This window comes from Hyperolius riggenbachi, chromosome 1, assembly GCF_040937935.1.
Source record: "Hyperolius riggenbachi isolate aHypRig1 chromosome 1, aHypRig1.pri, whole genome shotgun sequence".
NCBI classification, from domain to species: domain Eukaryota; kingdom Metazoa; phylum Chordata; class Amphibia; order Anura; family Hyperoliidae; genus Hyperolius; species Hyperolius riggenbachi.
Window position 1 is genome coordinate 211793104 of NC_090646.1, and position 26437 is coordinate 211819540.

At 44.2% G+C, this 26437-nt stretch overlaps 1 protein-coding gene across 1 annotated transcript in view; it reads left to right on the forward strand.

Annotated features, from left to right (window-relative positions):
- Positions 1–26437, forward strand: part of ANKRD50 (ankyrin repeat domain containing 50) — a 106353-nt gene that overhangs the window by 39798 nt on the left and 40118 nt on the right. The gene's annotated exons all lie outside the window — the stretch shown is intronic.

A 26437-nucleotide genomic window follows, 5' to 3' on the forward strand; every position in this document is an offset into this window, starting at 1 on the left:
TACAAAAGCATGCAGTGTATGGCTGCACACGTGGTGCTTTGGGAGATGCCTGGTTGAGGACTTAGTTGTCATAAAATGCAGAGCTTGGATTGAAATACTTGCCCTCTACCGTGTGTGTGTGTTTGGAAATGTTCCCTGTGAGCTTCTGCAGGACTTGAGCCACTCTGGTAACAATGGGAAGCCATTTGTAAACATCTGTAAGCAGATTCCCAGGTGTGTTTGTTTGAACCTAGCCTAAGCACCAGTTCACCTATGAAGGGGTGCAGAGTGTCTGGCTTGGTGAGCCATACAGAGGTTTGTATCCGAGTGGTACGTTTTTTGAAGCATACAAAAACAGAGCCACGGATCCCAATGTTAAAAATAGAGGCCGTCTTGGCTCTTGTCGAAAAACAAATGTGTGCTATCCGTTTATAAAAAGGGAGAGTAAGGATTTTGCACTTTTTTCCGGAGCTCTGATCCCCACGGAGGCAATGAAAGCCAATACAAAAACGAACCTGCCTTCGCACACAGAACTTTGCACATGACATGGATGCCAAAACAGATTTCTTAACCCCCTTGGCGTTCTTATTCTTTCCGGATTTTTGGGTCTAAAAGCTGTGCAATTTTTTTGCACCCTTTCAGACACTAAAACCTGGAAAAAAATCATGCTGCCAGGGAGATCTGCAGCAGGCCAGCAATCACTCACCTCCCTGGCTCCAGTGCTGCAGTTAAGCCTCCATCCTCCGGGTGGCGCTGCAACTCTAAAGTGAAATTGCCGGCTGTCATCATGACGACAGCCGGCGATCTCACCAGCAGGAAGCAGAGCCCCGGAGGAGAGAAAGAAGAATGCCAGCCAACGTCAGGATCCCCGGGAGGTATGTAGAAACGCTCCCACTGCGCGCATTGCTCTGCATTAAAGGGAACCTAAACTGAGAAGGATATGGATTTTTACTTTTAAAATAATACCAGTTGCCTGCCTCTCCTGCTGATCCTGTGTCTCTCACAATTTTAGCCACAGCCCCTGAACAAGCATGCAGATCAGGTGCTCTGACTGAAGTCAGACTGGATTATCTGCATGCTAGTTCCAGGTGTGTGATTCAGCCACTGTTTCAGCAAAAGAGATCAGCAAGACTGCCAAGCAAATGGTATTGTTTAAATGGAAACATCCATATCCCTCTCAGTTAAGGTTCCCTTTAAGCCTCCGGCAGCTACCCCGAGCAGAGGTCTGGATCACCGCTCTTAGCTGCAGTTTTCCACCCCGACCCTAGCTCGGGATAACCGCCAAGGAGGTTAAACTTCCTGCTTCCTTCCTGTTGGGCAAAAAATACTGGATGAAGCACCAAACACCCCTTCAGGTAACCAGATGTTGTCGTCCCCATGTTAACCAAGCCTTACACCATACAGCTACTAAGTGGTTCAAACCTAACAACCATGATGAGCTGGCATTCCTAATCCTTTACAAGCAGCCACATAACAGCTTTCAAATTAGTGGTTAGGATTTGTGAACCTCAATTGTTGAGACACTTAACAGGTATTGACAGGATGTTCTTTGGCTAAATCGCTGCAGAAGGCCTGAATGGGAATAAGTTGCTAATAACTTTAATTCAGATGTTGTTGGGATTTTTGATAGGTAATAATGATACAACTCACAACCATGCCACAATAGTGGGAGAGGGAACTAAACCTATTTTAGTTCCTGGACGTAGAAACTACGACCAGGAACCATGCGCGCTACCGCGCGTGCACGCGCGCTCCCGGCCGCGGTTCGTTAGCCAGGCAATCAGTGAATTAGGCTATTGGGCCCGATCACTGTTTCCTCTCCCCCGCTGAAAAAGCGACAGCTTCTCTCGGAAGCTTCGCTTTTTCTGGTTGTAGCGTCCCCCATGCGTCTCTCTAAGCGTATGTTTCTCTTAGAGTGACGTCATGTAAACAAACTCATGGCCGCCATCTTGTGGCCAAAAAGTAAAACTACAGCTAAAAGTAAAAAAAATAAAACTCAAACACACATTTACATTATAAATCTATTGTTTACATCCCACCCTCCCAAAACTACCCAAATAAAATGTTTAATATATAAAAAAAAACCATTACGATAAAAAAAAAAATGTAAATATTTACCTAAGGGTCTAAACTTTTTAAATATCAATGTAAAGATGGAATATTTCTATATATTTTTTATTTTAAAGAGAATCTGTATTGTTAAAATCACACAAAAGTAAACATACCAGTGCGTTAGGGGACATCTCCTATTACCCTCTGACACAATTTCGCCGCTCCTCGCCGCATTAAAAGTGGTTAAAAACAGTTTTAAAAAGTTTGTTTATAAACAAACAAAATGGCCACCAAAACAGGAAGTAGGTTGATGTACAGTATGTCCACACATAGAAAATACATCCATACACAAGCAGGCTGTATACACCCTTCCTTTTGAATCTCGAGATCATTTGTGTGTTTCTTTCCCCCTGCAGTTCTCATGCACTGAAGTTTCAGGCTGCTCTTTTCTTCCTGCAAACAGCTTTGCCCTTGTCTGTAATTCCTCAGTATGTGAAAGCCCAGCCAGCTCAGAGGACGATTTATCCAGCTTGTAAAAGATAAAAGAGAAGAGAGAAGCTGCCCTAATCTAAATAATACACAGGCAGTGTGCACAGAGGGGCCTGGAAGGGGGAGTTCATAGCAGAACCACAACACTGAAGAATTTGGCAGCCTTCCAGACACAGGCTGACAAGTCTGACAGGGGAAAGATACATTGATTTATTACAGGGACTGTGATAGTAGAAAGTGCTGCAGTAAGCCAGAACACATTAGAATAGCTTTTGGAACTTGTAGGATGATAAAAAACAGGATGCAATTTTTGTTACGGAGTCTCTTTAAACTTGTAAATAGTGATAGGCGCAAAACGGAAAAAATGCACATTTATTTCCAAATAGAATATTGTCGCCATACATTGTGATAGGGACATAATTTTAATGGTGTAATAACCGGGACATATGGGCATATACAATACGTGAGTTTTAATTATGGAGGCATGTATTATTTTAAAACTAGAATGGCTGAAAACTGAGAAATAATGAATTTTTTCCGTTTTTTTCATATTCTTCCTGTTAAAATGCATTTACAGTAAAGTGGCTCTTAGCAAAATGTACCCCCCAAAGAAAGCCTAATTTGTGGCGGAAAAAACAAGATATAGATCAGTTCATTGTGATAAGTAGTGATAAAGTTATAGGCTAATGAATGGGAGGAGAACATTGCTCAAGTGAAAACGACAGAACGCAAATGGGTTAAAGGACATTTATTGATTGAAGCAGTTTTTTTTTTTTTTTATGCTGTATGTTAGGGAACACATTACCACAAGTACTAGGAGTAATTTCTTTCCTTAACCAGCTGAGCGGTCTGGACGAGCTCAGCTCGTCCAACACCGCCAGCGGCTGCCGCTCAGGCCCTGCTGGGCCGATTTTGATGAAATAAAAAGCAGCACACGCAGCCGGCACTTTGCCAGCTGCGTGTGCTGCCTGATCGCCGCCGCTCTGCGGCGATTCGCCGCGAGCAGCGGCGAAAGAGGGCCCCCCTAGCCGCCTGAGCCCTGCGCAGCCGGAACAAAAAGTTCCGGCCAGCGCTAAGGGCTGGATCGGAGGCGGCTGACGTCAGGACGTCGGCTGACGTCGATGACGTCACTCCGCTCGTCGCTATGGCGACGATATAAGCAAAACAAGGAAGGCCGCTCATTGCGGCCTTCCTTGTTTATTCTGGGCGCCGGAGGCGATCGGAAGATCGCCTCCGGAGCGCCCTCTAGTGGGCTTTCATGCAGCCAACTTTCAGTTGGCTGCATGAAATAGTTTTTTTTTTATTTAAAAAAAACCCTCCCGCAGCCACCCTGGCGATTTAATCAGAACGCCAGGGTGGTTAAAGTGGATCCGAGGTGAAATTTTACTTATTGCATAATTATGTTCCTTTCCTATTGTTTATAGGGCATTCCTCAAGCCAAATACTTTTTTGTTTTAATACTCTAATTCCCTATAAACTAAATAAACCACGCCCACAGGTTTTCAGAGAGCCTTGGCAGTAGCAAGGGCTCATGGGAGCTCAGTCTGGGCAGGAGGAGGAGGTGTTGCTACCCATTGATTTCAGAGGCGGAGGGAGGAGGGGGGGATTAAGTTTTTTTTGCTCAAGATACAGATAAGCCTTCCTCTGTGTAATGTTTACAAACAACATGGCTGCTGTCGTATCACAGGAAGAAATAATCATTTTCTATTAAAGCAGTTTGCTGTTTGCAGCTAGATTTGCTGTGTAAACTATCTAAACTTTAGATAAGATATATATATAGACAAGTTACTTGTTATAGTTTTTCATCTCGGATCCGCTTTAACCCTGGCGTTCAATTTCCCCATGATTTCTGTGTAAAAAGTGATAAAATAAATTTTTATAACTTTTTTTTTTTCCTGTAACTTGCCAAAATGTGTCAAGCAAGGGTCTAGTATACAGTGCAGGAGAGTATTGATGTGTATGCACGTTTTATACTGTTCACAGCATGTTTTGTATGGACAGATAATCTGTCAATACCGCTAGTGAGGTTAAGCGGAGTCCACACGGTACAATTTTCCATCAGATCGGCGGATTAGATAATTTCCGACCGGTCCGATCGGATGGCGATCGATTTTTGCATACTTAACACAAAATCGATTGCAAACAATTTGGACGTCTACACACAATGCAATTTCTTATCAAATCACAGGTCGATCTGATGGAAAATTGTACCGTGTGTATAACACAGCTCTGCCTCTCTGCTGTAAAATTATCCCAACGTCTTCAGATACAAAAGATGTCAGCTCTGCAGAGCTGGACCATGTTCCTGCACGGGGTTGCTGTTAACTCCTCAGTGTATAGTCTAGTAATCACCTTGCTGAGAGAATGGTGGTGATAAGTGGTTAAGTTTACAGCAATGTGTGTTTGTCCTCGCTTATCTAACTGTCCAGAAAGGCATAATCAGTATATCTTTATCAAGGTTTCTCCCCTCCCAGTGCAGAACAGCACTGAGCAGCCTTTGTTATGCTGGGAATACACAAGAAGTTTTTCGGCAGATTTACTGGCCGATCGATTTTTTTTTTTTTTTTTTTTTTTTTTTAATCTGCCAGGAATCTAGTATGTGTGCAGCAGCCCCCCTATGCCTTGGCCAGCAATCAGCCGAGAGCATTGTTCACCCTGCCTGCGCCTCTCCATCGTCCTCTTGCCCTCCCTTATAGCAACAGAACACAGGCAAGCAACAAGTCTGCAATGCCACCTGAGGGATTGGGTCCCAATACCCAACAGACGACATGCCTTATACATACATGCGTGTGTGTGTGTGTGTGTGTGCATGGTTTAAGTTACAGCAAAAAATCTTCTGTAAATTGTGCTTATTGTTTAACCACTTGCCGACCGCCCACAGCCCATGGGCGGCGGCAAAGTGGATAGCTAAAGGACCGCAATACGCCTTAGGGCGTTGCGTCCTATTTACATGCTGGGGGAGCGATCGCGTCATTGATGACGCGCGCTTCCCCCGGCAACTGGCTCCGCCCACCCGCCGCAACATCCCGCCGGCCATATGGAAGCGCCGGCGTGATGTTAACCCTGTGATCGCCGCTACAAAGTGTATAATACACTTTGTAATGTATACAAAGTGTATTATACAAGCTGCCACCTGCCCTGGTGGTCCCAGTGTCCGAGGGACCACGAGGGCAGGCTGCAGCCACCCTAGTCTGCACCCAAACACACTGATCTGCCCCCCCCCCCCCCCCGCCCCCTGATCGCCCACAGCACCCCTCAGACCCCCCCCTGCCCACCCCCCAGACCACTGTTTGCACCCAATCACCCCCCTAATAACCCATCAATCACTCCCTGTCACTATCTGTCAACGCTATTTTTTTAAACCCCCCCCCCCTGCCCCCTCCTGATCACCCCCCCCCCCCCACCCCTCAGATTCTCCCCAGACCACCCCCCAGACCCCCCACCCCCTGTGTACTGTATGCATCTGTCCCCCCTGATCACCTGTCAATCACCCATCTATCACCCATCAATCACCCCCTGTCACTGCCACCCAACAATCAGCCCCTAACCTGCCCCTTGCGGGCAATCTGATCACCCACCCACACCAATAGATCGCCCGCAGATCCGACATCAGATCACCTCCCAAATCCATTGTTTACATCTATTCTCTCCTCTAAACACCCACTAATTACCCATCAATCACCCATCAATCACCCCCTATCACCACCTGTCACTTTTACCTATCAGATCAGACCCTAATCTGCCCCTTGCGGGCACCCAATCACCCGCCCACACGCTCAGATTGCCCTCAGCCCCCCCCCTTATCAATTCGCCAGTGCATTAATTACATCTGTTCTTCCCTGTAATAACCCACTGATCACCTGTCAATCACCTGCCAATCACCTATCACCCATCAATCACCCCCTGTCACCCCTGTCACTGCCACCCATCAATCAGCCCCTAACCTGCCCCTTGCGGGCAATCTGATCACCCACCCACACCAATAGATCGCCCGCAGATCCGACATCAGATCACCACCCAAGCGCAGTGTTTACATCTATTCTCTCCTCTAAACACCCACTAATTACCCATCAATCACCCCCTATCACCACCTGTCACTGTTACCCATCAGATCAGACCCTAATCTGCCCCTTGCGGGCACCCAATCACCCGCCTACACGCTCAGATTGCCCTCAGACCCCCCCCCCCCCCCCTTATCAATTCGCCAGTGCATTAGTTACATCTGTTCTTCCCTGTAATAACCCACTGATCACCCATCAATCACCCCCTGGCACTGCCACCCATCAATCACCCCCTGGCACTGCCACCCATCAATCACCCCCTGTCACTGCCACCCATCAATCAGCCCCTAACCTGCCCCTTGCGGGCAATCTGATCACCCACCCACACCAATAGTTCGCCCGCAGATCCGACGTCAGATCACCTCCCAAGGGCAGTGTTTATATCTGTTCTCTACCCTAAACACCCACTAATTACCCATCAATCACCCCCTGTCACTGCTACCTATCAGATTAGACCCCTATCTGCCCCTAGGGCACTCAATCACCCGCCCACACCCTCAGAATGCCCTCAGGCCCCAGCCCTGATCACCTCGCCAGTGCATTGCTTGCATCTATTCCCCCGTCTAATCACACCTTGAGACGCCCATCAATCACCTCCTGTCACCCCCTAGCACACCTACCCATCAGATCAGGCCCTAATTTGCCCCGTGTGGGCTCCTGATCACTCGGCCAAACCCTCAGATCCTCCTCAGACCCCCTTCCGATCACCTCCCCAGTGCATTGATTGCATCTATTTTCCCCTCTAACCACCCCCTGAGACACCCATCAATCACCTCCTGTCACCCCCCTAGCACTCCTATCCATCAGATCAGGCCCAATACAACCTGTCATCTAAAAGGCCACCCTGCATATGACCGGTTCCACAAAATTCGCCCCCTCATAGACCACCTGTCATCAAAATTTGCAGATGCTTATACCCCTGAACAGTCATTTTGAGACATTTGGTTTCCAGACTTCTCACGGTTTTGGGCCCGTAAAATGCCAGGGCGGTATAGGAACCCCAGAAACGGACCCCATTTTAGAAAAAAGACACCCCAATGTATTCTGTTAGGTGTATGACGAGTTCATAGAAGATTTTATTTTTTGTCACAAGTTAGCGGAAAATGACACTTTGTGAAAAAAAAAAACAATTAAAATCAATTTCCGCTAACTTGTGACAAAAAAATAAAAACTTCTATGAACTCACCATACCCCTAACGGAATACCTTGGGGTGTCTTCTTTCTAAAATGGGGTCATTAGTGGGGTTCCTATACTGCCCTGGCATTTTAGGGGCCCTAAACCGTGAGGAGTAGTCTTGAAACAAAAATGACCTGTGAAATCCTAAAGGTACTCATTGGACTTTGGGCCCCTTAGCGCAGTTAGGGTGCAAAAAAGTGCCACACATGTGGTATCGCCGTACTCGGGAGAAGTAGTACAATGTGTTTTGGGGTGTATTTTTACACATACCCATGCTGGGTGGGAGAAATACCGCTGTAAATGGACAATTGTGTGTAAAAAAATCAAAAGATTGTCATTTACAGAGGTGTTTCTCCCACCCAGCATGGGTATGTGTAAAAATACACCCCAAAACACATTGTACTACTTCTCCCGAGTACGGCGATACCACATGTGTGGCACTTTTTTGCACCCTAACTGCGCTAAAGGGCCCAAAGTCCAATGAGTACCTTTAGGATTTCACAGGTCATTTTGAGAAATTTCGTTTCAAGACTACTCCTCACGGTTTAGGGCCCCTAAAATGCCAGGGCAGTATAGGAACCCCACAAATGACCCCATTTTAGAAAGAAGACACCCCAAGGTATTCCGTTAGGAGTATGGCGAGTTCATAGAAGATTTTATTTTTTGTCACAAGTTAGCGGAAATTGATTTTAATTGTGTTTTTTCACAAAGTGTCATTTTCCGCTAACTTGTGACAAAAAATAAAATCTTCTATGAACTCACCATACGCCTAACGGAATACGTTTGGGTGTCTTCTTTCTAGAATGGGGTCATTTGTGGGGTTCCTATACTGCCCTGGCATTTTAGGGGCCCTAAACCGTGAGGAGTAGTCTTGAAACGAAATTTCTCAAAATGACCTGTGAAATCCTAAAGGTACTCATTGGACTTTGGGCCCTTTAGCGCAGTTAGGGTGCAAAAAAGTGCCACACATGTGGTATCGCCGTACTCAGGAGAAGTAGTATAATGTGTTTTGGGGTGTATTTTTACACATACCCATGCTGAGTGGGAGAAATATCTCTGTAAATGGACAATTGTGTGTAAAAAAAATTAACAAATTGTCATTTACAGAGATATTTCTCCCACCCAGCATGGGTATGTGTAAAAATACACCCCAAAACACATTATACTACTTCTCCTGAGTACGGCAATACCACATGTGTGGCACTTTTTTGCAGCCTAACTGCGCTAAGGGGTCCAAAGTCCAATGAGCACCTTTAGGCTTTACAGGGGTGCTTACAATTTAGCACCCCCCAAAATGTCAGGACAGTAAACACACCCCACAAATGACCCCATTTTGGAAAGTAGACCCTTCAAGGTATTCAGAGAGGGGCATGGTGAGTCCGTGGCAGATTTCATTTTTTTTTTGTCGCAAGTTAGAAGAAATGGAAACCTTTTTTTTTTTTTTTTTTTTGTCACAAAGTGTCATTTTCCGCTTACTTGTGACAAAAAATAATATCTTCTATGAACTCACTATGCCTCTCAGTGAATACTTTGGGATGTCTTCTTTCCAAAATGGGGTCATTTGGGGGGTATTTATACTATCCTGGAATTCTAGCCCCTCATGAAACATGACAGGGGGTCAGAAAAGTCATAGATGCTTGAAAATGGGAAAATTCACTTTTTGCACCATAGTTTGTAAACGCTATAACTTTTACCCAAACCAATAAATAGACACTGGGGTTTTTTTTTATCAAAAACATGTTTGTCCACATTTTTCGCGCTGCATGTATACAGAAATTTTACTTTATTTGAAAAATGTCAGCACAGAAAGTTAAAAAAGTCATTTTTTTGACAAAATTCATGTCTTTTTTGATGAATATAATAAAAAGTAAAACTCGCAGCAGCAATCAAATAGCACCAAAAGAAAGCTGTATTAGTGAGAAGAAAAGGAGGTAAAATTCATTTAGGTGGTAGGTTGTATGACCGAGCAATAAACCGTGAAAGCTGCAGTGGTCTGAATGGAGAAAAAGGCTCTGGTCCTTAAGGGGTAGAAAGACTGTGGTCCTCAAGTGGTTAAATTTGGTCACTTGGTTCATATGGCTGCTGACTATGCTTCTAAAATAAGGCAGGTAATAATTTTAAGTGATTGTTAGTTATTTGTAATGTATGCAATGATTGTTAACCTTACTTGAGAGAAGTTGGTGACATAAATGACAATATACTAGCAATACTTGATTCCTAGTCTTTTTAAAACACAGACATGCCAGTTAACCACTTAAGGACTGCAGTCATAAAACCCCTTAAGGACCTGAGCCTTTTTTTCCATTCAGACCACTGCAGCTTTAACTGTTTATTGCTTGGTCATACAACCTACCATCTAAATGCATTTTACCTCCTTTTCTTGTCACTAATACAGCTTTCTTTTGGTGCTATTTGACTGCTGCTGCGATTTTTAGTTTTTATTATATTCATCAAAAAAGACATGAATTTTGGCAAAAAAAAAGATTATTTTTTTTTAACTTTCTGTGATAAAATTTGTGAAATAAAGTAAAATGTCTGTATACATTTTTGTCCAAATTTATTGTGCTACATGTCTTTGATAAAAAAAAATAAAAAAAATTCAGTGTATATTAGTTTGGGTAAAAGTTATAGCATTTACAAACAATGGTGCAAAAAGTGAATTTTCCCATTTTGAAGCATCTCCGACTTTTCTGACCACCTGTCATGTTTCATGAGGTGCTAAAATTCCAAGATAGTATAAATACCCCCCAAGTGACCCCATTTTGGAAAGAAGACATCCCAAAGTATTCACTGAGAGGCATGGTGAGTTCATAGTTATTTTTTGTCACCAAGTTAGCAGAAAATGACACTTTGAGACAAAAAAAAAAGTTTCCATTTCTGCTAACTTGTGACAAAAAAAAATGAAATCTGCCACGGACTCACCATGCCCCTCTCTGAATAGCTTAAAGTGTCTACTTTCCAAAATTGAGTCATTTCTGGGACGTGTTTACTGTCACGGCATTTTGGGGCTTGCTAAATTATAAGCACCCCTGTAAAGCCTAAAGGTGCTCATTGGACTATGGGCCCCTTAGCGCAGTTAGGCTGCAAAATAGTGTCACACATGTGGTATTGCCGTACTCAGGAGAAGTAGTATAATGTGTTTTGGGGTGTATTTTTACACATACCCATGCTGGGTGGGAGAAATATGTCTGTAAATGACAATGTTTTGATTTTTTTTTACACACAATTGTTCATTTACATAGAGATTTCTCCCACCCAGCATGGGTATGTGTAAAAATACACCCCAAAACACATTATACTACTTCTCCTGAGTACAGCGATACCACGTGTGGCACTTTTTTGCACCCTAACTGCGCTAAGGGGCCTAAAGTCCAATGAGTACCTTTAGGATTTCACAGGTCGTTTTTAGACATTTGGAGTTTAAGACTACGCCTCACGGTTTAGGGCCCCTAAAATGCCGGGGCAGTTTAGGAACCCCACAAGTGACCCCATTTTAGAAAGACAACACCACAAGGTATTCTGTTAGGAGTATGGTGAGTTCATAGAAGATTTTTTTTTTTTTGTCACAAGTTAGCGGAAATTGACACTTTGTGAAAAAAAAAAAAAACAATTAAAATCAATTTCCGCTAACTTGTGACAAAAAATAAAATCTTTTATGAACTCACCATACCCCTAACGGAATACCTTGGGGTGTCTTCTTTCTAAAATGGGGTCACTTGTGGGGTTCCTATACTGCCCTGGCATTTTAGGGGCCCTAAACCGTGAGGAGTAGTCTTGAAACCAAATTTCTCAAAATGACCTGTGAAATCCTAAAGGTACTCATTGGACTTTGGGCCCCTTAGCGCAGTTAGGGTGCAAAAAAGTGCCACACATGTGGTACCGCCGTACTCAGGAGAAGTAGTATAATGTGTTTTGTGGTGTATTTTTACATGTACCCATGCTGGGTGGGAGAAATATCTCTGTAAATGACAATTTTTTGATTTTTTTACACACAATTGTCTATTTACAGAGAGATTTCTCCCACCCAGCATGGGTATGTGTAAAAATACACCACAAAACACATTATACTACTTCTCCTGACTATGGCGATACCACATGTGTGGCACTTTTTTGCACCCCAACTGCACTAAGGGGCCCAACATCCTATAAGTAGCTTTAGGATTTCACAGGTCATTTTGAGGCATGTGATTGGGTGCAAACAGTGGTCTGGGGGGGGGGGGTAGTCTGGAGGGTGCTGTGGGCGATCACAGGGAAGGGGGGGCAGGATCAGTGTGTTTGGTGCAGACAAGGGTGGCTGCAGCCTGCCCTGGTGGTCCCTGGGACCACCAGGGCAGGAGGCAGCCTGTATAATACACTTTGTATACATTAGAAAGTGTATTATACACTTTGTATGCGGCGATCATGGGGTTAACAACCCGCCGGCGCTTCCGATTGGCCGGTGGGTGGGCGGAGCCTATTGCCAGCAGATACGCGCGCATCCTAGCGTGCGATCCCCGGCAACACAGTGTCCCAGGACCCGACGCCACTCTGTGTTACGTGGTCCTGGGACTGCCACTTTGCCGCCGCCAATGTTCAGTGGGCGGTCGGCAAGTGGTTAAAGTGTGTACAGTACTAGTTATTTACAGTACAATGTGGGGGGAAAAAAGGAAAGATTCATCACACAATTGGGGTGCTGAAACTTTGGCAAACTAAATATGCTGCATGTGGCATCGCCCAATACTGGTCATACTTTTTGACCACGCAGCTACAGCTTTAGTCAGGAAAATACTGCTCATAACACCTCTGCAATGAATATTATGGTTCACTGTGGGAGAACTGGTCATCGGCACCTACGGTCAGGGCTGAGGGTGGTTCTGGAATCTGTAGTTTGTAGTGTTTTCATTGGCCTCAGCCCTGCCGGCCCTTATGCTTATACGGACCAGTAGATGTTACACAGTGTGCACAGAGGGTGGTGAAATACGAAGCAGGTTATCTCAGTGCTGAGACTGGGCACCCCTTAGCAGTATTGTCATGCTAAATCTCCCTCCAAATTGTGACAACTCAGAGGGGAAATGGTATTTAACGCTGCCGGGGAGTTCTGCGGCAGCAGGGAGAGCTGTCATTTGGCTCGCCCCGCGCTGAACTGCCTGCCATCGTAACAGTATGCACTCAGTAAGATAGTGTTTGTGCACAGATAGTGGTAAAATAGTGCAAACACTGTACAAACTGGTCCTTACAGAGTCCTGTGGGTTGATCACGTGAGCTACATTTTCTTACAATGAAGGTTGGGGAGGCAGTTTTGATTTCAGTTTCTCACTGTTGCTAGTCCCAATACATTGATAACCCATAACATAATTAACATCAGAATGAAAAGTCAGTTCTTTTTTTATCACAGTTGCATATTGGCTAGGACTTTCTCCCAGGACTAGAGTCCCGGGGTCGAATCTCGGCCAAGAAGCTATCAGTAAAGAATTTCTATTTACTTCCTGTGTATGTAAGTTTACTACCATTTTCTTCCACTTCCCAGAATACGTTGGTAGGTTCATTGGATTCCCGTTAATTGGCCCCTGACTAGGATCGGGATATTAAACCATGACAAGGGAGTTAGATTGTGAGCTTCTCTGAGGGGCAGTCAGTAAGTGAAACATATGAATCAATGATTTCTGTAAAGTGCTGCAGAAGACATCCACATTTTGTAAATGAATAATAAATGTTGTATAGGATTACCTTATACAGACTAGTAGAAATCTGTTTTTCCTCTTGCAGCTGCTATCTAGAGCTTTCTGTTCCCCCCACTCAAGGCTGGAAGTATAGTGCTTAGTTTCAGAAATCATTTTCTCACACAAGACGAACCCCACCAACATGAAGGTAGCAGATGACACTGAACTCTTCTTCCAGAAGAAGTGACTATTGTTGTCATCGTATGCCCACCAGTTATGATCAATCCGCTTGGCAAATTTTTCTTAAATCTGATCGATTGGGCCAATCTTCTCTATTTTCACGTAATATAATCTCAATAATCTAATCGCAAATACAATTGTTCGCTAAAGATTGTGCCGTAAAGGTGCCCATACATCTAGCGATGTATGGCAGATCGACCAAGAGACAGGTCTCCATCTGATCGGAGGGAGATCTGTTACCTGCCCATACACCGCAGACCGATTCCCGATCGATTTAAGCATGAAATCTCTTGAGAATCGGCCTTCTGACGCTGCATCTGCCACCTCGCTGGCCCGGCGCTGCCCCCCTAATGTAAAATGTGCTCCCCTCCAGGTAATATATGACGTCACAAACGCGCCCACGTATACGCCGGCAACCACGCGGGGCGCGTGTATGTGCTCTGAGGACAGAGAGCGGCAGACACTGACAGGTAAAGTATACTGAATCGAGCAGGGCACATTTACACTAGGGACAGCGCCAGTGTGCCACCGCATTTGTCACTAGTCCTGATATCGCACCACCGTGCACCCGAGCGAGCAGGTCGGCCCGACATCTTGCAGCATGTCCGATATATATGCTACTAATTTTGACCCGGAATTGTACACATCGTCGATTGGGCATATTTTTGGCGACACAGATTTTCATCCGATTAGAATAATCTAATTGCATGGTCGATCGGCCGCCCACGCATGATGTATGCAACCTTTTAATGAGCACATTTAAAGCAGGCTGATTTGTGATCAGAGTGTTCAATCTTTATTGATAAAAATTACCGTACATGCTTGAGAGATTTGGTGGAGTTTTGCTCCAGAACGTTCAGTGCATATATAGTTATTATGTAGTATTTATATAGCACTGATACATGTATTGATCTTGTGGAATATCAATGTAAAAGCACTTGTGGGAAGAGGTTCATTTTGTCCTACAGGAGGCCCTGACATTAAATCTGGTGTTCTAGTGAGAAAAAACTGAAATGTTTCGAGCCTCTGGTCACAACTGAAGCAAAGTCCACAGTGTTGTGTAACGGTAATGCTGTGCATTGAGCTACACTGCTGCACTCATAGTTCAGGCCCTTTTGACACTGTCAGAGCTTGTGAACTGCAGAGAATGTTCTTCTCCGTCACTGAATAATTAGTTGCTTTCGCTATATGACTTCAGTTACTTGTTTAAGCACGTTTTAAGCAATATATTTGCATTCATTAATGCAATGCCAAATTAATGAGGGGCTCACGCCTTGTTCCAGCTTTCATTTTTCCCCCCTATTTTTTTTAAGCTTTTTTCCTTTTAAGTCTTTATACTTGTAACCTTGTCAGCTGTTTCCTTCTGTCTTTAGTTCAGTGAAGGTCCAGCCTGCAAGAAAGCAGATAATTTATGTTTTCTGCAGAGCTATGTTAGCTATGTAAGCATAACAAAGCAGCCCCAGAGTTCAGTAAAAGACCCTTTGCTGTTTGTGAAATTGCCCGAGGCTGTGCTTTGCTGGTTACTTTCTGCAGTGACCAAAGGTCACTCCCTTGATTATGTGATGGAATGAAAGTAGCCATAAAGCTTGCATGTCCATAGTAAACTGCAGAGCACATAAGAAGTCAGTTGTGGGATAAGCTTGCTGGCAGAAAAGCTTACTAGACACATCACTATCATTTTTTTTAAATGGTTTCTAAAAAGCAACAGGCTCTGTTATCTAGTACATTTAAGGTAGCCCTACATCTAGCAATTCTGATTCAATTGACAAAGCAATCGACTTTATTAAAGAATCTAATGCAGTATGGTTGATCGAAAGTCGATCGACTAGTGACCCACACACTACAAATGATATCCTATGTGATCCGCATTCAATCTGACCAATGTGGTGCCTCCATGCTCTGAGTGCAAAATCGATTCAGAGACAATCAAATGACATGTGAACAGTAGCAGATTCCTGTACGTTTGACTGTTGTCTTGCATCTTGCTCGATCAACTAAGCTGTTCAATTTAACATGAAATCAGCCACTTTTCTTCGATTGGGAATTCTAGAACACGCTCGATTCTCTCTCGATTCTATAAAATGATTGAATTGAATGGTTGATTGTACAGCCAAATCACTAGATGTATGGCTACCTTCACTGACATTTTGGCTTTTCAGAAATGCAGTAAAACTGAATTGTGCTATAGATGGAGCAATTGCAGCTTCTGATTCCTCTTGCAGCTCTATCAAACAATTGGATTGTCCTGTGTATGGGCCATCTTTAGATTGCTAATAGTTTCTGTCCTGAGTATCCGAAGTGGAGCCTGATCCTGTACATGTAACACTATGGGCAAACTTAACAAAAATTATCGAGAGGGAGGCGTCTGCCTGGGACCCTCCAGAACATCGGGGCTGCACTCCCTGCAGAACTGTTGGGAATCCATTGAGAATGTTGTGTACATTGAACGCAGAGGTATTATCTATCATCTATAAGCCTGGTTCAGATTGTACATGAAGAATGTGTAATAGAGGGAGAATCCCCTCATTCTCATGACTATTGCCTGCACATCACTCTTACATGTATCCACAGATAGATTGCCTAAAGCCTGATCAATGTTCTTTGTTCCTGTCTGCACCCTCTACAAGTTCTCTTACCAAGGACTGGTTTTGATTTCTATTTAACAGCTACTCTACAGCTATATCCTAAATGTAGCTGAAATTCATCTCTGGTGTAAAGTACAAGTACATTAATGCTTAAAAGTTAGAATGTTCCAACACATTGGGCTTGATTCACTAAGCTGTGCTGCTACATCAGCACAGCTTAATGAGAGCAGAGAGTGTTATAATGCCTTGCGCATGCCATGCAGTCATGGTGTGTGCAGTGAAATGACGCTGTGCTCAGATAGTGTAAAGGGCATTATCCTTATACTTAACGAGCGCTTAACTGAACCCATCTGGAGTCCGGCGTGTCCAGTAGCTTCAAAGTATGAGATTCCTGCACTTTTATTGGCCCTGTAGGCTGCCTGTCACTACAGCTTAGTGAATCAAGCCCATTGTCTGTTTAATAGGATTCACTGGAACCCTGTGTCAGCTGGGTTCCTGTGCATAGATCTACTCCCTTGCAGATAATGGTCCTGGCCTCGACCTGATATGGGGCTCTTGTTATACAGACAACATGCTGGGGCATTCCTGTTGGCAATGACAGGCCAAGTTGGCATAGAAAGTAGATTCAGCTTCCGGGCCAGGAGATTTTTGTTCCCGAAAGCAGATGCCATCTTTATATAGCTTTCAAATTCCTTAATGTTGGCAGTACTTAAATACTTTTTATGTTACATACGTTCAATCAACAAGATTGTTATATGCAAATTAGAGAAGTCGGCATCGAGGTGTCTGTACCAACTCCACAGCTCTGATTGTCACCCGATATGACAAAATCTGTCATTCATATGACTTTTTTCTAACGACTTTTCTATAGCATGTATATAGAGCTTCACGTGCACTTGAGATGAACTGCGTCTCAGGTTTTATACTCACCTGGGGCGTTCTCCAGCCCCCTTTTAAACGTGGCTTCTGCATGCCCAGCAGAAGCCGCGTTTAGTGGTGAATCGTGAAGGCTCCTTCCAGGGGACACGGCTCTCTGTCCCTCCTGCTGCAGTGAGCTCTCCTCCTCCTTTTTACCTCCTTTATTTCCACGCTGTTTCCCTTTACTCTGGACACTGTGTATCCCGGTCTCCTTTTGACTGCTCTTTCCTGGTCTCAGAATCTTCATCTGCATTGGACTAAAGGTGGTTGCTACTTTAAACATTTAAACAGGTTTATTTTTTGACTATTAGCACTGGCACTTTACTGCTCTACCTATTGCATTACTCTATGTGCATTATTTAGGAGATATATATATATATATATATATATATATATATATATATATATATATATTTTATCCTCGTATTGATAGATACCCTGTTTCGTACTTGGTTTTTAATTATTATTTCCAGGACGTCTCAGGACAGCAACCCTGAGACTTGTCTCCTTCCATTTTAGATTGGACAGGACGCTAGTTAAAAAATTAACATAATGAGATTAGGCAGGAACAGGCAGCATATATAAGACAGCATTCCCTTACCCTCCTCAGTTGTTTTCCTGTCCAGCAGGATGCTGGTTCGCTGGAGGGGCTGGCTACCCATGAGGGAACTTCAGGAGCCGCGGCTGCCACGCTTTCCGACTTGCGCTGGTCAGTTGGAGCCATGCGCGGACGCTGGCCGCACGCATCTGCCTCTCCCTGCATTGTGCGCAGACGCGCTGAAGACTGGAGGTCTTCCGTAGACGGACTTCCGCCGGAAGGACGCACGCATCACTTGACGGAGTCATGTGATCGGCTGAGAGGAAGGAGGAAGTCAGCCTGGCGTGCGCTGCAGCGGCCATTCACCGCTATAGAGCTAGGGCTCCGAATCAAGGCGGAAACGGCGCGGATCAGGTAAAAGACCTCAGGTGCATAACCTGAGTTTGGGCGGAGCACCACAGAGTGCTATTTAAGATGGCATCATGGTCATTTTTTCTATTAGGCTGACCATGGAAACACCCGCAGGCTCTTGCTCCCAGGGCTCTGAGGAGACAAGCTCCACTCCCTCTCTGGTATGTGTCACATTGGTTATTTGACTTAATACCTGAATTGTGTGTATATTCATTGTTTGAGGGAGGTTCAGGCTTTAGCTATTTCCTTTGTCTGTGTTTTTCAGCCAAAGAATGTAAAGTCGGATTCAAGGCACAAACAGGATAGGCCTACCAAGTCTGATAAAACTGATAAGCCTGATAAAATGACTACTTCTGAAACTAAGTCTGTACCTAAGTCAAAGAAGTGTGCAGTATGTAATACTCGTATGCCGGACTCAGCTAAGCATCTGTGTCAGTCTTGCACGGAAAAGGTGGTTAAGGACGAGTCACCCACTCTGTTAAAAGACCTTATGGGTTGGATGAGATCAGAGATGTCATCAGCTATTCAGGAGATTAAGAGATCAGCCATAAATCCTGATGTGCCCCCGAGTACACCTCCTGTTACTCTACCTTCCGATGCCCCTATTGCTGGTACTTCCCAGTCCCCTATCAGACCACCTAAGAGAAGGAGGATTGAGATAGACTCAGAAAGGTCAGAGGGGTCAGAAGGTGAAATAGACATTTCCTCCCTTGAAGAATTACCCCAATCAGAAATTGATGCATCCGAGAGTAAAAATGTAAAACCATTAAAGTTTGCTTTTTCCACTGACTTTATGAAAGAACTAATTGAAGCAATGCATTGTGCAATGGGTATTACTAAAGAACAAAAGTCTTTGTCACCTCTAGACCAGATGTACGAAAGTCTTTCAGATACACAGTCATCTTTTATCCCTGTTCATTCCAGTCTAAAAGACATTATAAAGAAAGAGTGGGATAATCCGGAAAAGAGGGCTTTTTGGCCTAAATCCCTGGCAAAAAGATATCCCTATAGCCCGGAAGATCAGAAATTCTGGGGTCACTCTCCAAAACTAGATCCAGCCTTGTCCAGAGTCTCTAGAAGGTCTGAGCTTCAGTTTGAAGATTTTGGCAACCTGAGAGATCCCATAGATAAGAAAATGGACAACATTTTAAGACGGGGGTGGGAAGCGGTCACTTTGAATTTCAAACCATCTGTAGCCTCCACTGCAGTTTCTAGATCTTTAAAGATCTGGTTGACTGAATTACAGACCCAGATCGCTACTGGAACCCCTAGGGAAGAGATCCTTAACTCCTTTCCTAAGATTCTGCATGCCACTAACTACCTAACTGATGCAGCAGACGATTCAGTCCGCCTTACTGCCAGAGCTTCTGCTTTAGTGAACACAGCCAGATGAGGCATTTGGGTCAAAACCTGGCAGGGAGACACATCATCAAAATCTAAGCTATGTGGAGTTCCCTGTGAGGGCAACCTCCTCTTTGGTTCTAAGCTAGACGAGATTTTAGAAAGATCCTCAGACAGGAAAAAGAACTTTCCCGTTAGAAGACGTAACTTTCGGGCAAACCGTTCCTTTCGTGACCAGGGCAAAACGGAGACAGAGAATAGATCAGCTCCCAGAAGGAGATGGCCCCCCAATAGATCTCACCGTGCAAAGCCCGGCATACCCTATACCCCGGCCAACCAACAGCCTAAACAATGACGCCAGGATTCCGGTGGGAGGCAGGGTATCTCACTTTTTCGAACACTGGCAGGAACTTTTTCACAACAGATGGCTATTAAACATCATTCTCCAGGGGTACAAGATAGAGTTTTCATACCCTCCACCAAGCCAATTTTTCGTAACTCCCCCTCCAAGAGATCAGGTTCAAAATCAGGTCCTACAGACAGAGGTAGGATCACTGTTATCCAAGAGGGTCATCCGACAGGTTCCCAAATGTCAGGAGGGTCAAGGTTTTTACTCCCCGGTGTTCCTAGTAAAGAAGCCACAAGGAAGTTATCGATTCATCCTCAACTTGAAACATTTAAACAAAGCAGTCCGATACAGAAAATTCCGGATGGACAACATCCGCTCAGTCATAAATCTTCTGCAGGAAAATTGCTTTCTAGCATCCCTGGATCTAAAAGACGCCTATCTCCATCTGCCTATCCATCTAGAATCCCAGTGCTACCTGAGGTTTGCAGTGGTGTTTCAAGGAGAGGTAAGACATTTTCAATTTAATTCTCTCCCTTTTGGTATTTCATCTGCTCCTTGGCTCTTTACGAAAGTTATGGCAGAAGTCTTGGCAGTGCTTAGGCTTAGATCTGTGCAAGTGATTGCTTATTTGGATGACTTACTTATCTGGGGTCCATCTTTTGATTCAGTAAATCTCCAAGTGGAGTTGACTATTGACTTCCTTATCAGTTTGGGGTGGTTGATTAATTGGGAGAAGTCATCCCTACTACCCAGACAATACATGGAATTCTTGGGGTTTGATATATGTTCTGTCAGTAAAAGACTGTATCTACCATCACGGAAATCCTCGCTGATGTTAAATTCTGTTCTTTCTTTTCAGAGTTCAGTCTCCATCACTCTGAGAAAGGCTATGGCTGTATTGGGTACCATGACAGCATCCTTCCCAGCGATACAATGGGGTCAGTTGCATTCCAGAACCTTACAGAACTGGATACTATCGAAATGGGACAGAAGCCTGAAGTCTTTGGACAAGAGAGTGACAATTCCCTGGAGAGTGAAACAGTCTCTAGACTGGTGGTCAGATCAGGAACATCTGAATGCAGGGAATCTCTGGGAATTCCCTCAGCAGTCTCTGATCACAACAGACGCGAGTTCCTGGGGATGGGGAGCTTATCTGGAGCAACTACCGGCTCAGGGTCATTGGTCTACACTAATTCAGAGCAGATCATCGAACTACAGAGAACTACGGGCTGTTTGGGAAGCTCTTCAGACCTTCTCCCTACTTATACATCAACATCATGTTGTAATCAGGACGGACAACAACACGGTAGTGGCCTACCTCAACCGTCAAGGGGGGACAAGGAGCAGATCTTTGTGGAGTCTAACCTCGAAGATTCTTTGCTGGGCGGAAAAGAATTTAAAGTCCTTGAAAGCGGTTCATCTGAAGGGGGCTCTAAATTGCGTTGCAGATTATCTAAGCCGAAAGATGATCTATCAAGACGAATGGTCTCTAAACGACCAAGTATTCAGGCAGATCTCTCAGCGATGGGGAACACCAGAGGTGGACATGTTCGCAAGAAGGAACAATGCCAAATGTCCTCGATTTGCCTCCCTGTGTCCACAGGACAATCCCTGGGTCCTGGACGCCTTTTCAGTCAATTGGAACAAGCATCATCTTTACCTTTTTCCTCCCTTGGGACTGATTTCAAAGGTACTGAGCAAGATTCAACGAGACCAGGCCCAAGCAATCTTGGTAGTACCATTCTGGCCCAAGAGATCCTGGTTTGCTCTGCTACAAAGTTTAGCCTCAGATCACCTGATCCTGCCGGATCGACCGGACTTGTTGAGCCAGGGTCCGGTTCTGCATCACAATCCAGGAATCCTTCACCTTTCTGCCTGGAGCCTGAGTGGCAACTATTAAAGAGGAAAGGATTCTCTAACAGGTTGTCGGAGACACTTATCCAGAGCAGGAAGAAAGTGACAAGACAGATTTACGCTAAAGCATGGAATACCTATAGCAACTGGTGTACATCTACATCTAAAGATCCAGTCCTCTCTTCTTCAGTGCTGGAGTTCTTGCAGGAGGGATTCCAAAAAGGCCTGAGCTCTAGTACTCTGAAGGTTCAGACCGCGGCATTGAGTGTTTTCTTAGAGAGAAGATTGGCGGAGGAGGAATACGTTGTCCGTTTTTTTAGGGCACTAAAAAGACTAAGACCTGCAGTACAGATAAAAGTACCTACTTGGGACTTGAACACAGTATTGCAGGCTCTATGTGAAGCTCCTTTCGAACCAATCTCGGAAATCTCAGAGAAACATCTCACCTTGAAAATGGCTTTTCTTCTAGCCATAACTTCTGCACGAAGAGTGGGAGAATTACAGGCGTTATCAGTCAATGAACCATACTGTACCATTTCAGAAGACAGAGTAACTCTTCGCCTAGATATCTCTTTTCTACCCAAGATTGTATCCAAATTTCATACATCTCAGGAGATCCTATTACCAACCTTCTGTAGTAACCCATCAAATCAGAAAGAGGAAAAGATGCACTGTCTCGATGTGAGGAGGTGTTTAATACAGTACATTCAACAATCTAAATCTTGGAGGAAATCCAACGCTTTGTTGATTCTCTTTGCTGGTAAAGGCCGTGGCAGACAGGCCTCTAAATCATCCATAGCAAGATGGATCAGACAGGCCATTGCATTATCCTATATCCAACAGGGAAAGCAATTATCTGGACCAGTGAAAGCACATTCAACTAGAGCTGTGTCAACATCATGGGCAGAGAGGGCAGGAGCTACTATAGAGCAGATATGTAAAGCGGCTACCTGGTCAAGCCACAATACGTTCGTTAAACATTATAGACTGGACTTATCATCCAATTCTGATTTATGTTTTGGTAGACGTGTGTTGCAGGCTGTTATCCCTCCCTAATAAAGTTTCTTGTTTATCTTCTCAGGGTTGCTGTCCTGAGACGTCCTGGAAAGACAAACTTACTTGTGGTAACGTCTTTTCCAGGAGTGGGAAGGACAGCACCCTTGCTACCCACCCAAATAAAAGAAATTTGTTGAAGCATCATTCTGTGTGGAGTCTTTTTTATTACTGAGGAGGGTAAGGGAATGCTGTCTTATATATGCTGCCTGTTCCTGCCTAATCTCATTATGTTAATTTTTTAACTAGCGTCCTGTCCAATCTAAAATGGAAGGAGACAAGTCTCAGGGTTGCTGTCCTTCCGACTCCTGGAAAAGACGTTACCACAAGTAAGTTTGTCTTTTTGTAACATTTTGTACCAATAAAGCTTGCCATATTATTCATACTTTATATTAGTGTGGTACTTTGGGGGTCCCTCTTTGGTTGGTTGGGCTTGTCTAGTTTTGGTACCCTTTTTGTACACACTCTGATAGCATTCTGTTTTTGGATAAGCAGTTATCAAACGTGTTACCTGCAGCATTTTCTCACGATTCTTGAGCGATCACCATGCAGTGCTTATAAAAGTGCTGATCATAAGCCCCCTGAATAGCAAGTGTACAGTTATTTTACCGTGCTAACCGTGGTAAAATCACTCGCGCTACCGCTACGCTTTTAAGTATGAATGGGCCCTTAAAAGGAATAGATCCCCCTCTGATTAGACTCAGATCAGAGAGGGATCTATCTATTTGCTACATCAGGTGGCAATCTTCTAGAGTGTGGCTACGTGAGCATTTGTGTTGTATCGTGTTACCCTCTCTTTTTGCAGAAGTAGTGATAGCAATTTGTACCATATCACACTATTTTTAGTAAAGTTGTCTGGATGTTCTCTTGCACCATTATAGGCTACGAATGTGACATTTGCTGCAATTTGAATAAAAAACAATTGTGATTTTTTTTTTTCCTTTTTTTTTTCAAAATGGCACCAAGTTGGTAATTTAAGCAGCTCTGTACCACACTAATTGAAATCTGTGCCCTGTTTTGGAGCCGTTATCCCTGCCAAGGCATAGATTTCAATCACTCACGCCGCACTTGTATTGCTCCCATCGTTCGTGCCGCTGTCGTCACTGTAGCCCTGTCACTCTGCTGTCATTATGTTAGCAGAGCTCCATGTGTTAGTCTGGAGTCAATTTCATTAGCTCCTGACCTAGTGATTACTGTGAGCACACAAATAGGTCCTTAAAGGGCCAGAACCATCCAGTCATGAAGTGGTTAACAATTGGGATATTTGAACAGCGGGTTCTATGCTGAACAGAAACTAAAAGAGATTTGATCCCTTGTATTGATGGTCTACTGAATTTTCCACTTAATTTGTCATTCCTGAATTAAAGGCTAGTGATGATATCAAAATGTTGCTTTCTGGAAAAATACAAAATAGTATGTAATTGAAATAGAATGTTAAAGCAATTAGAGCATCTGGATCAGGGAAGAGCAGAGGCGCCCTGACACTGCGGGAGCTTTCCTGATATGTGGTTTGTTCCTGCCCCCTCTGGATGCTGAAAGTTGCAATTTTGCGTCTTGGTAACAGGCTGTCTATTATCTTGTATGATAACACAGTAAAACAGGGCAGGTCTGCCAAAAGGGAATTTCAGTTCCATGTACTGCTATCATTATCGTACAGCTCCCAATCAGTTGTTCAAACACACGCTTGCACTAAATCTGTCTTTACAAACACCTGGAATTTTATGGGAAGAGGTGAAAGTTCTCAAAAGGAACTCAAAGCCCTAGTTCAGCCAGTCAGAGATCTGATCTGCATGGATGTTCAGGGGTCTATGACTAAAGCCTCGTACACATAAGTTTTAAGTCGGCTGAGGCAGCCGAAAATGACCGCCTCAGCTGACAATCAGGCGTCTGTACGGCACCCGGCAACCCCCAATCCAGGAGCAATCTGCCAGGGGGATATACTCAACCCCTGCGATGCCGATCCCATTGTTTGTACTTTTACTTTGAAATGTTACTAGAGTTGATTGCTATAGGTATTACAATTATATAATTTGTCTACTCATCATTTGTATATACTTAATGTATAATAATAATACATTATTTTTAAAAACAGTAGAATCCCAATATAGTAAACTCCAAGGAAGCGTTCAAAGTAGTTTAGTAAGGTATATCTGAAGTGTTCTATATCAAAAATGTTTATATTCATGGCCTGATCACATGCTTCTGTCCTCTTTTTCAGCATCTGTAACATTTGATGTGTTGCTGAAAAGCATTCAGAAGCAGTTAGTGTGTTCAGGCCCTCAAGCACATAAAGTATACCATCGTACTGTATCTTAATTAATGGGAGTCATTTTTTCTTTTCAGTGCTTCAGCAAGCGATTACAGACAGCGTCTAAAGGTGGCCATACTTCAGACGACCTGGTTGACCGATCGACCATCCGATTCGATTCTAATAATTGAATCGGATGAAAATCGGTGCCACTAAGTGCATGTCCGATCGATAATGTGAACAATTTTGGGACGAGATTGGTTGCATGAGTCAATCGCACATGCTGCTTGCTCGATTGGGTGTGCGACGGTATCGACGTGCAATTTCGGGATGATCGAATGAAACAAAACTCACAGCGCTACCTTGGCTTGTCTTGCGGGTGCACTCCTCTCTCCATAAAAGCGCGCACCACATGGTTGCCTAGTAAGGGTGCCCATATGATGTCAGCACCATACAGGCTGCCATGTTACTAGGCAACGATGTGGTGTGCGTGTCTGAACAGAGTGCGCCCGGAACTAGAGGGGACAAGCCGAGGCCGTGGACAGGTAATGTATAACTTGCACTGGGCACCGGGGGACATTTAGCACTAGGGGGAAACCGTCGGGGCGGTCGTATGCTGACTCACACGGCCGATTCCTGATCGATTTCAGCATGAAATTGATCGGTAATCGGCCTGCAGTTTATGGGCAGCCCACAGATTTCTCTCTAATCAGATTCGGTTAGAGGGAGATTTGTCTCTTGGTCGAAATCTGCCCATCATCGCTAGATGTATGGCTACCTTAAGCTAGATTAAAATGCACAGTGCTCAATATGCAGGAATTTGCATACAATAATCACACAACAGATTACACAGGATGCGTTGGTCTCAGTAGTTATTGCAGTTACAGTGCTGATAGTGTGCTTCTTTGTCCAGATTTCTGGCCAGCCAGGATGATACTGTAATGTTGCAGCCATGCAGAAGCAAGTCACAGATATAGTGATATATTGGAATGGGGGGCCCAGAACAATGAATTGCATTAAAAAATTAAGTAATTAAAATAGAGAGCAATAGGTTGGCCTACCTCTCTAGAAGAATGAGCCAGCTGTACAACAGCTACTTGGAAAAGATTTTTATTGGACAAAAGTAACTACGCATTTCACAGGCTGGCCCTGCTCCCTCCGGTTAGTAACTGGTTGCGCTGGGTGGCTTAGATGAGAATGAAACTAGAGCCTCACCCTTTCTAGTACTTACACCTTGTGTCAAAGGTTGTATTTTTTTTAGTTTCGCCCTCTCTGAGAGGCTGTCTATACTCACTCCCTACCTTGAGGAGCCTAATCAGCTGGAGAACGACCACCAGGGTTGACTCCCCAAACCTAATCCGGAAGCTGGAATCTTCCATAAGCATAGAGAGTTGGTGCCATATACTCGCAACCCCAAATCCTGAGTATAACACCTAATCTCCATCTTTTAAGGAGTCATTTACGGTTTGCATTGTTGGCTCCTGATATCTCTTTTTGTCTTTT